General features: G+C 43.8%; 1 protein-coding gene across 2 annotated transcripts in view; it reads right to left on the reverse strand.

Annotated features, from left to right (window-relative positions):
* Nucleotides 1-12,855, reverse strand: part of ENOPH1 (enolase-phosphatase 1) — a 111,804-nt gene that overhangs the window by 94,248 nt on the left and 4,701 nt on the right. For both annotated transcript variants that reach the window (XM_073597882.1, XM_073597899.1), the window contains exon 2: nt 969-1,054. The gene's annotated coding sequence lies outside the window, so the exon portion shown is untranslated. The remainder of the gene's footprint in view (nt 1-968; nt 1,055-12,855) is intronic.

Consider the following 12,855-nt stretch of genomic DNA (forward strand, 5'->3'; position numbering starts at 1 on the left):
AACTGTCATCCAATCCAATCCGCTGAACAGATGGGGAACAAATCCCCACCCATCTGTTTTTAACGGACCGGGTCGGATGCTGGCAGGTGTCAGTGGATATCCACCGTTGCATAGAGAAGAATGGAGGTTCCGATCGGGTCCATATGAAAACCCGACAGGCAGATCCAATCGGAAACGTCCTTATTGGAAAGGACACTGTCAGCTTGTCCATGCAGGGAAAATGACAGTGTTCTTCAAGGGCATCCCTGACCACCATATACTCACTTTATATGTGCTCCCTTGGAGCTGGTAAGAATACTAAGCACTTACTGGTATGGAAGAGAAAATGGCCTGCTCCTCTGCGACAGGGCCTGGGTTTAGCCCAAAATCTAGGGAGTAAAGTCACTACGTCCAAGTATTCAATAGAAATAACCACAGCATCCTCTGAAGCCATCTCTACCTGAGCTACGAACTTGCCCTTTATTAATCTAATGAGCTGTGGGCCAAGTCATTCCTGATCTGCAGCCCACCTCTTTGTTGTGGGAATGACCCAGCCCGCAGATCATTGGAGCAAAACAAACAAAAAAAGAGCGAGAGTTCGGAGGATGCCCAAGCTCATCTCTAATCAGCACAAGTAAGGTAAGTATATGGGGGGGGGTTAACCCCTTCATGCAGTCTGTGCGCATATACGCAGCAGCACAATAGTGGGCTTAAACTCCAAACTGTCTCATATATATTCATACAGCAGGCATTGCTTGTTTGTGTTGGGTACCCCCCCAGTACAGTGACCGCGTTGTCACCAAGCAGGCAGGGTGGGCTTCCGATCATGTAATCACTGTGACCGCCAATCAATGTGACCACATGACCGGGAACCCCATGTAGTGCCATGAGCTTTACAAACGTTTAAAAGGAATGAATAAGACGTGTAAATGGAGAATGACATTTTTGATTACATGCAGAAAGTCTATTCTCTCACAAGTCACACTTACCTGGCAGGAATGGTAGAGGGTCACTGCAGGGGCCTTTCCACACACAAAGCATCTGTGGAAAGATTCTTCATACTGTTCAGATGGAGCTGCAGACAAATCAGAAAAAAACTTTCAGAACCTCAAATATGACTACAGGGAGCACTCTGCTTCTTCCAGATCCTTTTAAAAGAGATAATGCTCAATAGGTTTACTGAACCCAAGTGTGAGCAATGGCAGTGCACAAAGACAGCTTTCAAGAGTAGCCATTCAGAAGCCAGGGAATAGGTGTTCCTGTAGACATCAGTAGAAAAAGCTTCAAAATTTAAAGAGACCCGGCCACCAAAACTTGCATGGAAAAACACAAAAGAATCAAAAAGTACTGGAAATGCTCACATGCAGTGTTTTTCCTTTGCATGAATCATTGTTATCGACTTGCAATGTGCCTCTGAACATGCTAGAAAGTTTGACTAATGCAGAAAAGAGTCATTCCCCTAGCACTGCCCCCTACCTTTGCACAATATATCATTCTCTTCATCTGGGAGTGTCTAATTACTGCCTGTGCTGGCCCAGCTCTTCCACCCCTCCCCTCCCTATGTAACCTTTTATGTAGCAGCCGGGAGAGAAGCAAAGGAGAATACTTGAGTGCCCAACCTGCGGCCCTCTGGCACTTTTTGTGTGACCCTCGGAGCTTCTGCAGACACTGATCTGTATTTCACTAGGACAGTGATGGCGAACCTTGGTACCCCAGATGTTTTGGAACTACATTTCCCATGATGCTCAACTACACTGCAGAGTGCATGAGCATTATGGGAAATGTCGTTCCAAAACATCTGGGGTGCCAAGGTTCGCCATCACTGTCCCATTACATGACTTTGGAATGGCAGCTTATTGGCTCCCTGCGGCGTTGTCCTGTCCTGGTTGCCTAGCTGACTGTATTACAGTCGATTCTCGACTATACTCCCCTGTCAAATGACATTATTTAACCCTCCTGAGTGGTGGTGTCACCCTGTCACATGACACCATTGACTCCTCCCAAATGGAGGAGTCACCCTGACGCCGAGCATCAGCCGGCCTATTACATTCTCTCTGCTCTGGTTCATGTGTCAGTGAACCAGAGAGAGGCTTGGAACGCAAGCTGTGTTCTGTAATAGCGTTACAGACACGGTGCGTAATGACGCAATTACGGTGGCAACATGATGACGTGATTGTGACGCTCTCTCTGATTGGTGAGAATGATCCATGGGAGTTACTAACAGCTGATCCATTTTGAACTATAATTTGTATAGTAAATATAGCGCGTGGTGTTTGACAGCAGGTTCATGCCCCGGTTGATGTACATTGGTAGGAAACATGTCGGGTACATCAAAAGACCAAATGTGTACCTCAATATGGGATTTTTAAGGCAATGCAATGATCAGAAATTTTTTTTTTTTAAATGTTAAGTTTTATTAGTACAAAAGCGAATAGAATACAAATCGAATAGAATACAAATGAACATATACGTGAATATTTTAGATAAGTATTTTAAAACAAAAATATCAGATACATAGGAATAAGTGATGCATCCTGCTGCTAAATACAAACACCACGCAAGTTGATACGATGGCGTCCGATAGCAGATTTCCAACGCGTTTCAACTTTATTGTCAAAGCAAAGTCTTCCTCAGGGAAGGAATTGCATCACATTCATATATACACTTATCGCCTATATCTAGAAAGACCGCATTTTAACTGAAGGTTATAAATGCGACTTACATTAAAGCATGTAGCTGTAGAGAAATGCCTTCCAAAGCTGGCAGAGGTTCCGATCACCAATTTGTCTAAAACGCTCACTATCCTCTACGGGGCGGCCCGGTATATTTATAAAGAGACCAATAATTGGCAGCCAAAAAAGGGGCAAAGAGGCTGAAAGACATGAATAATGTTTGAAAAAGATTAAATTAAAAAGATAATTTTGGAGGTCATATTGGTTCATGGGAACCTCAGTTCTCCAGGATAGCCACCAAGTGGAAAAAACCCTAGTCAAATTACCTTAAGAAAGTCGTGTAGCATGTATGGATGAAGTTCCCAGGTGTAGGTGAGAGGGAGCTCTGGTCCTAGAGTTCCTCTCTGTTGAAAAGCCAGTTGCAAAGTGCTGCCCTTGGCCGTCCCTGGCGTCCTAATGTAGGGGATGTGGGTGTGGTTTGTGTAGTGGGCGTAGCATGGGTTAAAGAATAATCCCCTATTCATTGGTGGTGCAGTGTAAGAGGCGTGGCCTACATCGGCCGCCGCCTGTATCCTAAAGTCTCCTTATAAGGTAGTGGAAGGAGAGCATTGCCTGGCTTTCTGTTGTCCTAGTGATGGACGCCTCCAGCTCGATGCTGGAGAGCGTCTCACGTTCATCTGTGTTGTCTAGGTGACAGGCGCCCCTCCCCACATATACACATCCCCTGCCGCGACATAGGGCCCTCCTCCATCCGTGTGTTCTATGGAGTATGGGCGCGGCATCCAGGGGAGAGGGAGAGGTGCGTCTGGTCACCCAGGCAACCTTGTGATGCAGGAAGTATTCTGACATACGTGGCGTCGGAGTCACATGACTCAGACGTCACTCCCTCACAGAAGTGAAGGGGAAGTTTGCGCTGTGTGGTGTGTACAGCGCTGATGGTTGTTTTGTTTGTAACTCACAGGACATCAGGGCATAAAGACCCCGATGCCTGTCAGATGTCTTGAGGGGACCTATTCAGACCTGGACAGCGCCAGTAGGTACGAAGGCATCATTATTATAAAGAACATTTTAGTGTTCTATAATATAAAGAGAATGCTTTTATATTTAAATTGGATCTCTATTGATTCCCTTTGATCTACAATGTTCAATAAGTGCCATTGGAAGAAAAAGGGCTTCAGTTGCACTCTATTTGAAAAAAAAAAAAAAAAAAAAACGCAAACCCCCTTGCTCGGATTTATCTGGCATTATATCTAAATGCCAGCAAGCCTGCATTAGGGCTTATAACCACCGGCACGGTGAGAAACTCCCTTGGCACCATGAGAATTGGTGTCTTCGGGGGGTAAGGGCCATGATGGAAGATCATGGCCCCCCCGGTGCCGGGTAGGGATAGAAAGAGCGGAAGAACAATGGCCCTCACGGCCCCCGGCCACAGCATAGAAAGGCAAAATCTATAAAGATGGGCTACATGCAGATGCGTCTATGATGACAGCGATAAGAACAAACAATCATATTATATGAGTAAATACATAATTTTAGTTGAAAATTGTAAATAAAATTTATAAATAAAATTGATTGAGAAGAAACTTTCCTATACAGTTTAACTGGGTGGGGTGCAAAAGAACCCGGGAGTTCGAAATATATATAGCGATCAGCTAAGAAATTCCATTTGAAGACAATTGGCCTGTTGTGTTGTTAATGGAACCCTTTGTATCTCCGTGCATGGGTAACCCAACAGCTTGTTCTCCCTTCTTTTCCTCTCCTTTCTCTCCCTCCTTTCCTCCTTTTCCCTTCCCTTCCCCTTCCCCTTTGGGGGTGTAACATCCTTTGTAGGCAGCAGAAAAAGAAGAAGGAAAGGGAACGGGCAAGAGTGAATACGAGAGACAATATAATGGATTATTTATTAGTCTTAGAGATCTCAATCTTTTACTACAAGAAAGTGGCCCTGCGGAAGAGTTTTGGGAAGGGGACCTTGACAATGAGAGTAGCGAGGAGGAACAGGAAGAATCCAATAAAGCTCAAATTATCAAAAAATACAAGAGGAAATCACACAAGTTTCCACCATTGAATCAAAATCCAGCCATAGCCCTCTTTGTAGGACAAGTTACCAAAGAAATTGAGAAAATTGAAAAATATAACAACAGTAAAATAAGCAATTTGAATAGGGAACAACAACAGGCATTAAATTCCCTCAAAAACAACACCGAAATTACAATCAAAGCGTCGGACAAGGGAGGGAACATTGTCCTGATGGACAATGCCAAGTACGAAAAAATGTGCTTTAATATATTAAACAATACTAAATGTTATAAAAAGATTTCTCCGGCCATAGTGGCCAAATTCAACCAAGAATTTTTTTCCCTAGTGGACGAATCCCTGAATGAAGGAGTAATAGATAGGGACACGTGGGACTTCATACGTACGAGACATCCACGCCAACCCACGTTTTACGCACTACCGAAAGTGCATAAAAAACTAAATGATCCACCAGGGAGACCCATAATCTCCGGGAATGGCTCCATTACAGAAGGAATCAGCCAAATAATAGATCAATATCTGAGACCCCATGTAATGGAATTACCATCATATACAAGGGACACCATACATCTGTTACAAATCCTGGACGGTATATCTATTCCCGATTCAGCTCTACTCGTTACAGTGGATGTGGAGTCTCTGTATAATAGCATCCCACACGATCTGGGTATAGCAGCAATTGAACGTGTCCTACAACAGAGGGCAACAACCGACTGGAAATTTAATGCATTCATTTTATCTATGCTTGAATATATCCTCAGACACAATACCTTCTTATTTAAGGGCTCCCACTACCTCCAGGTACAGGGAGTGGCTATGGGGACGTGCTGTGCACCCTCATATGCCAACCTGTACCTGGGGGAGTGGGAGAAGGACTTTCTACAAGGGGAAGCAACATCTATGTATACTCGACACATCTGTATGTGGCAGAGGTATATAGATGATCTCTTTATCATCTGGGATGGCCCCCCTGAGCAATTGAAAAACTGCCTAAAAATGAACACTAATGACTTTAATCTTTTCTTTACTATGACATCTGATATTCATGAAATTAATTTTCTGGATGTCACCATCTTTAAGAATCGCGATGGTGGATTATCAAGCAAACTCTATAGAAAGGAAACTGCCGGCAACACTTTGTTGCACGCAGATAGCTTTCACCCAGACCCCCTAAAAAGATCGATCCCATATAGCCAGTTCCTTCGTCTTAAAAGAAACTGCAGCAATGACGAAGATTTTCAACATGAAGCAGACAAATTAACCATCAGACTCATGAATAGAGGCTACACAAAATCATCCTTGAAGAAGGCATTCAATCGAGTCCAACTGACCAACAGAAGGGATTTGATTTTCTCAAGAAAAACCACCAAAGAGGATGCCTCTACAAGGATCATCATGAGATTTTCCAACGAGCATTCCGAAATCAACAAAATAGTCTCCAAATATTGGTCCATCCTCACTGACGACCCAAGCCTGAAAGGACTAATTAGCCCTAAACCCCAATTTACCTATAGGAAAACCGGTTCAATAGGGAATGCACTTATTCAAAGTGAATATAAGGGCACGGCAAGAAAGGACCCCTGCAAAACATGGGGCACCTATCCATGTGGAACCTGTGCACAATGTAAGGTCATTGGTAGGAGGACCACACTGGCGCTGCCCAATGGGGAGAGTTTCTCCCTGCACCATTTTGCCAATTGCAGAACGCAGGGCGTGGTATATCTCATGCAGTACCAGTGTGGTGCCTTCTACGTAGGGAAAACCAGACAAGAATTAGGAAAACGAGTCGACAAGCACATGCAAAGTATGCGTATTGGCAACCTATACCTACCATTGGGAAGGCATGTTGCTAGATATCACAACTATCGGCTACCCTCTGTGAACTTTACAGTTTTGGATAGGATTCACTTGCCAATTAGGGGAGGGGACTGGAACAAGGTCCTTCTCCAGCGAGAAATGCGCTGGATAAGGTACCTTAGGGCCACCACCCCCCCTGGTTTAAATGAGACTGAAAGTTTTAGACCATTCTTGGAGGGTTTCAGCTCGGGGAAAACCGACTAATAAATAATCCATTATATTGTCTCTCGTATTCACTCTTGCCCGTTCCCTTTCCTTCTTCTTTTTCTGCTGCCTACAAAGGATGTTACACCCCCAAAGGGGAAGGGGAAGGGAAGGGAAAAGGAGGAAAAGAGGGAGAGAAAGGAGAGGAAAAGAAGGGAGAACAAGCTGTTGGGTTACCCATGCACGGAGATACAAAGGGTTCCATTAACAACACAACAGGCCTATTGTCTTCAAATGGAATTTCTTAGCTGATGGCTATATATATTTCGAACTCCCGGGTTCTTTTGCACCCCACCCAGTTAAACTGTATAGGAAAGTTTTTTCTCAATCAATTTTATTTATAAATTTTATTTACAATTTTCAACTAAAATTATGTATGTACTCATATAATATGATTGTTTGTTCTTATCGCTGTCATCATAGACGCATCTGCATGTAGCCCATCTTTATAGATTTTGCCTTTCTATGCTGTGGCCGGGGGCCGTGAGGGCCATTGTTCTTCCGCTCTTTCTTTCCCTACCCGGCACCGGGGGGGCCATGATCTTCCATCATGGCCTTTACCCCCCGAAGACACCAATTCTCATGGTGCCAAGGGAGTTTCTCACCGTGCCGGTGGTTATAAGCCCTAATGCAGGCTTGCTGGCATTTAGATATAATGCCAGATAAATCCGAGCAAGGGGGTTTGCGTTTTTTTTTTTTTTTTTTTCAAATAGAGTGCAACTGAAGCCCTTTTTCTTCCAATGGCACTTATTGAACATTGTAGATCAAAGGGAATCAATAGAGATCCAATTTAAATATAAAAGCATTCTCTTTATATTATAGAACACTAAAATGTTCTTTATAATAATGATGCCTTCGTACCTACTGGCGCTGTCCAGGTCTGAATAGGTCCCCTCAAGACATCTGACAGGCATCGGGGTCTTTATGCCCTGATGTCCTGTGAGTTACAAACAAAACAACCATCAGCGCTGTACACACCACACAGCGCAAACTTCCCCTTCACTTCTGTGAGGGAGTGACGTCTGAGTCATGTGACTCCGACGCCACGTATGTCAGAATACTTCCTGCATCACAAGGTTGCCTGGGTGACCAGACGCACCTCTCCCTCTCTCCTGGATGCCGCGCCCATACTCCATAGAACACACGGATGGAGGAGGGCCCTATGTCGCGGCAGGGGATGTGTATATGTGGGGAGGGGCGCCTGTCACCTAGGCAACACAGATGAACGTGAGACGCTCTCCAGCATCGAGCTGGAGGCGTCCATCACTAGGACAACAGAAAGCCAGGCAATGCTCTCCTTCCACTACCTTATAAGGAGACTTTAGGATACAGGCGGCGGCCGATGTAGGCCACGCCTCTTACACTGCACCACCAATGAATAGGGGATTATTCTTTAACCCATGCTACGCCCACTACACAAACCACACCCCCTACATTAGGACGCCAGGGACGGCCAAGGGCAGCACTTTGCAACTGGCTTTTCAACAGAGAGGAACTCTAGGACCAGAGCTCCCTCTCACCTACACCTGGGAACTTCATCCATACATGCTACACGACTTTCTTAAGGTAATTTGACTAGGGTTTTTTCCACTTGGTGGCTATCCTGGAGAACTGAGGTTCCCATGAACCAATATGACCTCCAAAATTATCTTTTTAATTTAATCTTTTTCAAACATTATTCATGTCTTTCAGCCTCTTTGCCCCTTTTTTGGCTGCCAATTATTGGTCTCTTTATAAATATACCGGGCCGCCCCGTAGAGGATAGTGAGCGTTTTAGACAAATTGGTGATCGGAACCTCTGCCAGCTTTGGAAGGCATTTCTCTACAGCTACATGCTTTAATGTAAGTCGCATTTATAACCTTCAGTTAAAATGCGGTCTTTCTAGATATAGGCGATAAGTGTATATATATTATTAGTAATTATGTTGTTTTTTGAAATTTTAGAATGTGATGCAATTCCTTTCCTGAGGAAGACTTTGCTTTGACAATAAAGTTGAAACGTGTTGGAAATCTGCTATCGGACGCCATCGTATCAACTTGGGTGGTGTTTGTATTTAGCAGCAGGATGCATCACTTATTCCTATGTATCTGATATTTTTGTTTTAAAATACTTATCTAAAATATTCACGTATATGTTCATTTGTATTCTATTCGATTTGTATTCTATTCGCTTTTGTACTAATAAAACTTAACATTTTTTTTAAAAAATTTTCTGATCATTGCATTGCCTTAAAAATCCCATATTGAGATACACATTTGGTCTTTTGAAGTTTCAAGGGATGATGGCAATGACACACCCGATCCTCGGAGTCATAAATTTATATACATGTCGGGTACATAGCCTGCTCAGCTTTATACACCACACTTATTACTACCGGCTTTGTGATCACTTTTGGTACGCATCTTATGCAAGGTTTGTACTTTTTATTTTCCTTTTTTTTTAAATAAATTTTAAATGTTGGATTCATCTGCACTACACGGAGGCCCTTTTCCCCCCTTTTTTCAATATGATCCATGCTGCTTTTTGGATGAGACGAGCACCATCTCCATCGGGGACATTTCCATTGAAGATCCTGACTGTCGTGTCATATACCAGCTTATTCGTGTGAATTGGTGTCGGTGATCGTGTTCCTGACTGCTGTTTATGCCTGTTTGACCCACCTCCGCTGGCGTGTGTCCACAGTTCAGGGTAAGAGTACCCATTCCCTTTCCCTGATGTTGGAAGCACGTCCCTGGGTGTTGTGTGTGTGATCATCACTTCATATGAATTGGTTCCACCATTACATCCTATGAATTCTAAAAATTCAGTGACCACATCTGAACAATCGAACTTGATATGTTTGAATTCAATCACATTTCAAATGACTGTTATCACTTACATCCTTTGCACATATATGGCTTCTTTTACAGGGATCATTTTCATGTGATATATTTTGGATGTGAATATTTTTTAGTCATTTCTAGGCAGTGTTATTTTGTTGGCACAGGGGTATCATTGTGTACATTTTATCCCATGTCTAGATTCAGCACTTTGACACATCACTTTGACTATTATTGATATGCATTCCTGGGATCATTCTGTGTATCCATAGGTATTCAGCTTTATATACTTCTTGCATTATTTACCGCACATCCCTGGATATTTATCCTGGGATTCACTCATTATTTTCTAAGCGCTGCATTTTCCTTGTTCTTTTTTTTATTCTTTGCAGTTAGTTTTATTGCTAATGCTGGCGGCTGTTGCACACTAGTAGCGCAACTTTTTCTCTTTACTCATGTTTTTCCCTATTGCCTCATTAGAATAGTGATTTCTAGTAGTCTCATGTAATAGGTCTCGGATTGTCTCTTGGATCGCATCTGTAGTCTCCAACTGTCTCCTGTACTGCGTCTGCAGTCTACAACTGTTTCTTGGATTATGTCTGCAATCTCTGACCATCTCCTGTACCACGCCCATGGTCTCTGACCATCTCCTGTACCACGCCCATGGTCTCTGACCATCTCCTGTACCACGCCCATGGTCTCTGACCATCTCCTGTACCACGCCCATGGTCTCTGACCATCTCCTGTACCACGCCCATGGTCTCTGACCATCTCCTGTACCACGCCCATGGTCTCTGACCATCTCCTGTACCACGCCCATGGTCTCTGACCATCTCCTGTACCACGCCCATGGTCTCTGACCATCTCCTGTACCACGCCCATGGTCTCTGACCATCTCCTGTACCACGCTTATGGTCTCTGACCATCTCCTGTACCACGCCCATGGTCTCTGACCATCTCCTGTACCACGCCCATGGTCTTTGACCATCTCCTGTACCACGCCCATGGTCTCTGACCATCTCCTGTACCACGCCCATAGTCTCTGGCCATCTCCTGTACCACGCCCATAGTCTCTGATCATCTCCTGTACCATGCCTCAACAGTCTCTGATCGTCCCCTGTACCATGCCCATAGTCTAAGATGGCATCACTCAGTAGCAGTCTCAGGACTTTTGGATGTCTACACGAGACAGGCTTTTACAGGTAAATAATATACATAAAATATGTTAAATGTAGCCGCTCAGCTGTTATTACAAACAGCTCCCGCCACTAGGGCTGCAACTAACGATTATTTTCATAATCGATTAGTTGGTCGATTATTGTTTCGATTAATCGGTTAATAACCTTTAAAAAAAAAAGTGTGGTGTATAATTTAGTTAATATGTAAAGTTTTTTTTAAAAAAAAGCAATTTATTCTTAAAAATCTCTATGCAGTGGTAAATATAAACAACCAACTGTATGGTTAGGGAGCAAAATATTGAATCCACTCTGAGAATAACAGGAAGAAGAGATATACTGTATACACTATTAGAAGAGAAATACAGTTTTTTGTCCAATTTGTTGTTGGGCACATTAAAAAATACAATATGCTGCAAAAACGCATTACATGCTTTTCTGCAGCTTCTCCATTGAAGTATATGGAACCAAAAAAGCACAGTTTTGTGTTAAAAAAAAAAAAAAAAAAGTCCTTGACCCTTTCCAAATACACAGCGGCTGAAAAAAAGCATAGATGTGAACGTGTCCCATAGAAAACCATGTTAAATGAACTGTAGTGCGTTTCTACAAAAAGCACCAAAAAACACAAAGATGTGAACCAGGCCTAAGACGTTTAGTAACATAACGGGGTTAAAAAAACCTAAAATGAACCCTTTATAGTACAAAAAAAGCAAATAATCGCTACTGTAAGGGGTTCACTTTTTAACTGTAGAACTGTGAAAGTAATATTTACAGTAGCGATTATTTGCTCTTTTTGTACTATAAAGGGCTCATTTTATTATTTTTAACCCCATTATGTTACTGGCCGATTAATCGATTATGAAAATAGTAATCGATTAATTTCATAATCGATTAGTTGTCGATTAATCGATTAGTTGTTTCAGCCCTACCCGCCACCTTCCATCCCACTGGGGGGCCCAAGTGACCAGCCTGCACGTCCACCGGCTGACCAGAGTCTCGGATCCAGTAACCCGGAAGTGATGTCATAACACTACTTCCAGTTTACTGAAACCTTAAAGGGAGGGGTTGTAAACCCTCAGGGTTTTTCACAGAAAAGTGGAACTTCTGCTTATATGCTTTCTTCCCCCCTTGGCACCTTTCAGGGGGGAACGGGGACTCGTTTTTGACAGGTCCCCTTCCCCACTGCCAGGAGATGGGCCGCGGCCCAATCTCTCGGAAGTTCGGCCCCCCTCCTCCTTCCTCCGCCCCCGGGCTAATTAGAAAGCGCAGCACGCTTCGTGCGTGCATGCATGCGCAATAGGGACCAGGAGTGAACCTGAAAGGTTTCCTTACCAGGAATGGCGGTAACCCAGTATTTGTAGCTGCTGACTTTTAATTTTTTTTTACCCAGGCTGGACCTCTTCTTCAATGCATTCTATACATTAAGGTGAAAAACCTTTTGTGCTGCTGCCCCCCAGAGCCCCCCTTTAACTTACCTGAGCCCGTTCCTTCTAGCGACGGGGACGAGCACAGCAGCTCCAGCCGCTGTCTCGTGTCCTCATTGGATAGACTGATAGCAGCAGAAGCCATTGGCTCCCACTGCTGCCAATCAAACCCAGTGACACAGGAGCCGGGGGGTGGGGCCGAGTCCCGCTGTCTGTGTGAATGGACGCAGCAGCAGGACTCTGGAGCGCGCACGCATGAGTGCTCCCAGGGAGAGCTTCTCTCAATGGGAGCACTTGAGAAGGGGAGGAGCCAGGAGCACCGCTGAGGGACCCCAGAAGGGGAGGTTTGGCGACACTGTGCAAAAACCAACTGCACAGAGGAGGTAAGCATGGACATGTTTGTTATTTAAAAAAAAATGAACCTTTACAATCACTTTAAGCCCCGTTTAAAGTATGATAGAATTACTGTAATAAAAACCTGTCAGGAGTTCTAACCCTTCCCCACCAGGCGTTTCTTCTATTATAATTATTATAATAATAATAATAATAAAAAAGACTTTACTCCCGCTTTACATTGTTTGGTAGTAATGTATGTCTAGCCATATATTTTTTTTCTTATTCAGGGCTGGTGCTAGGATTTTTGACACCCTAGGCGAAACCTAATTTTTCCGCCCCCTGGCTCCACCAACT

This window comes from Aquarana catesbeiana, linkage group LG01 (assembly GCF_042186555.1).
Source record: "Aquarana catesbeiana isolate 2022-GZ linkage group LG01, ASM4218655v1, whole genome shotgun sequence".
NCBI classification, from domain to species: Eukaryota; Metazoa; Chordata; class Amphibia; order Anura; family Ranidae; genus Aquarana; species Aquarana catesbeiana.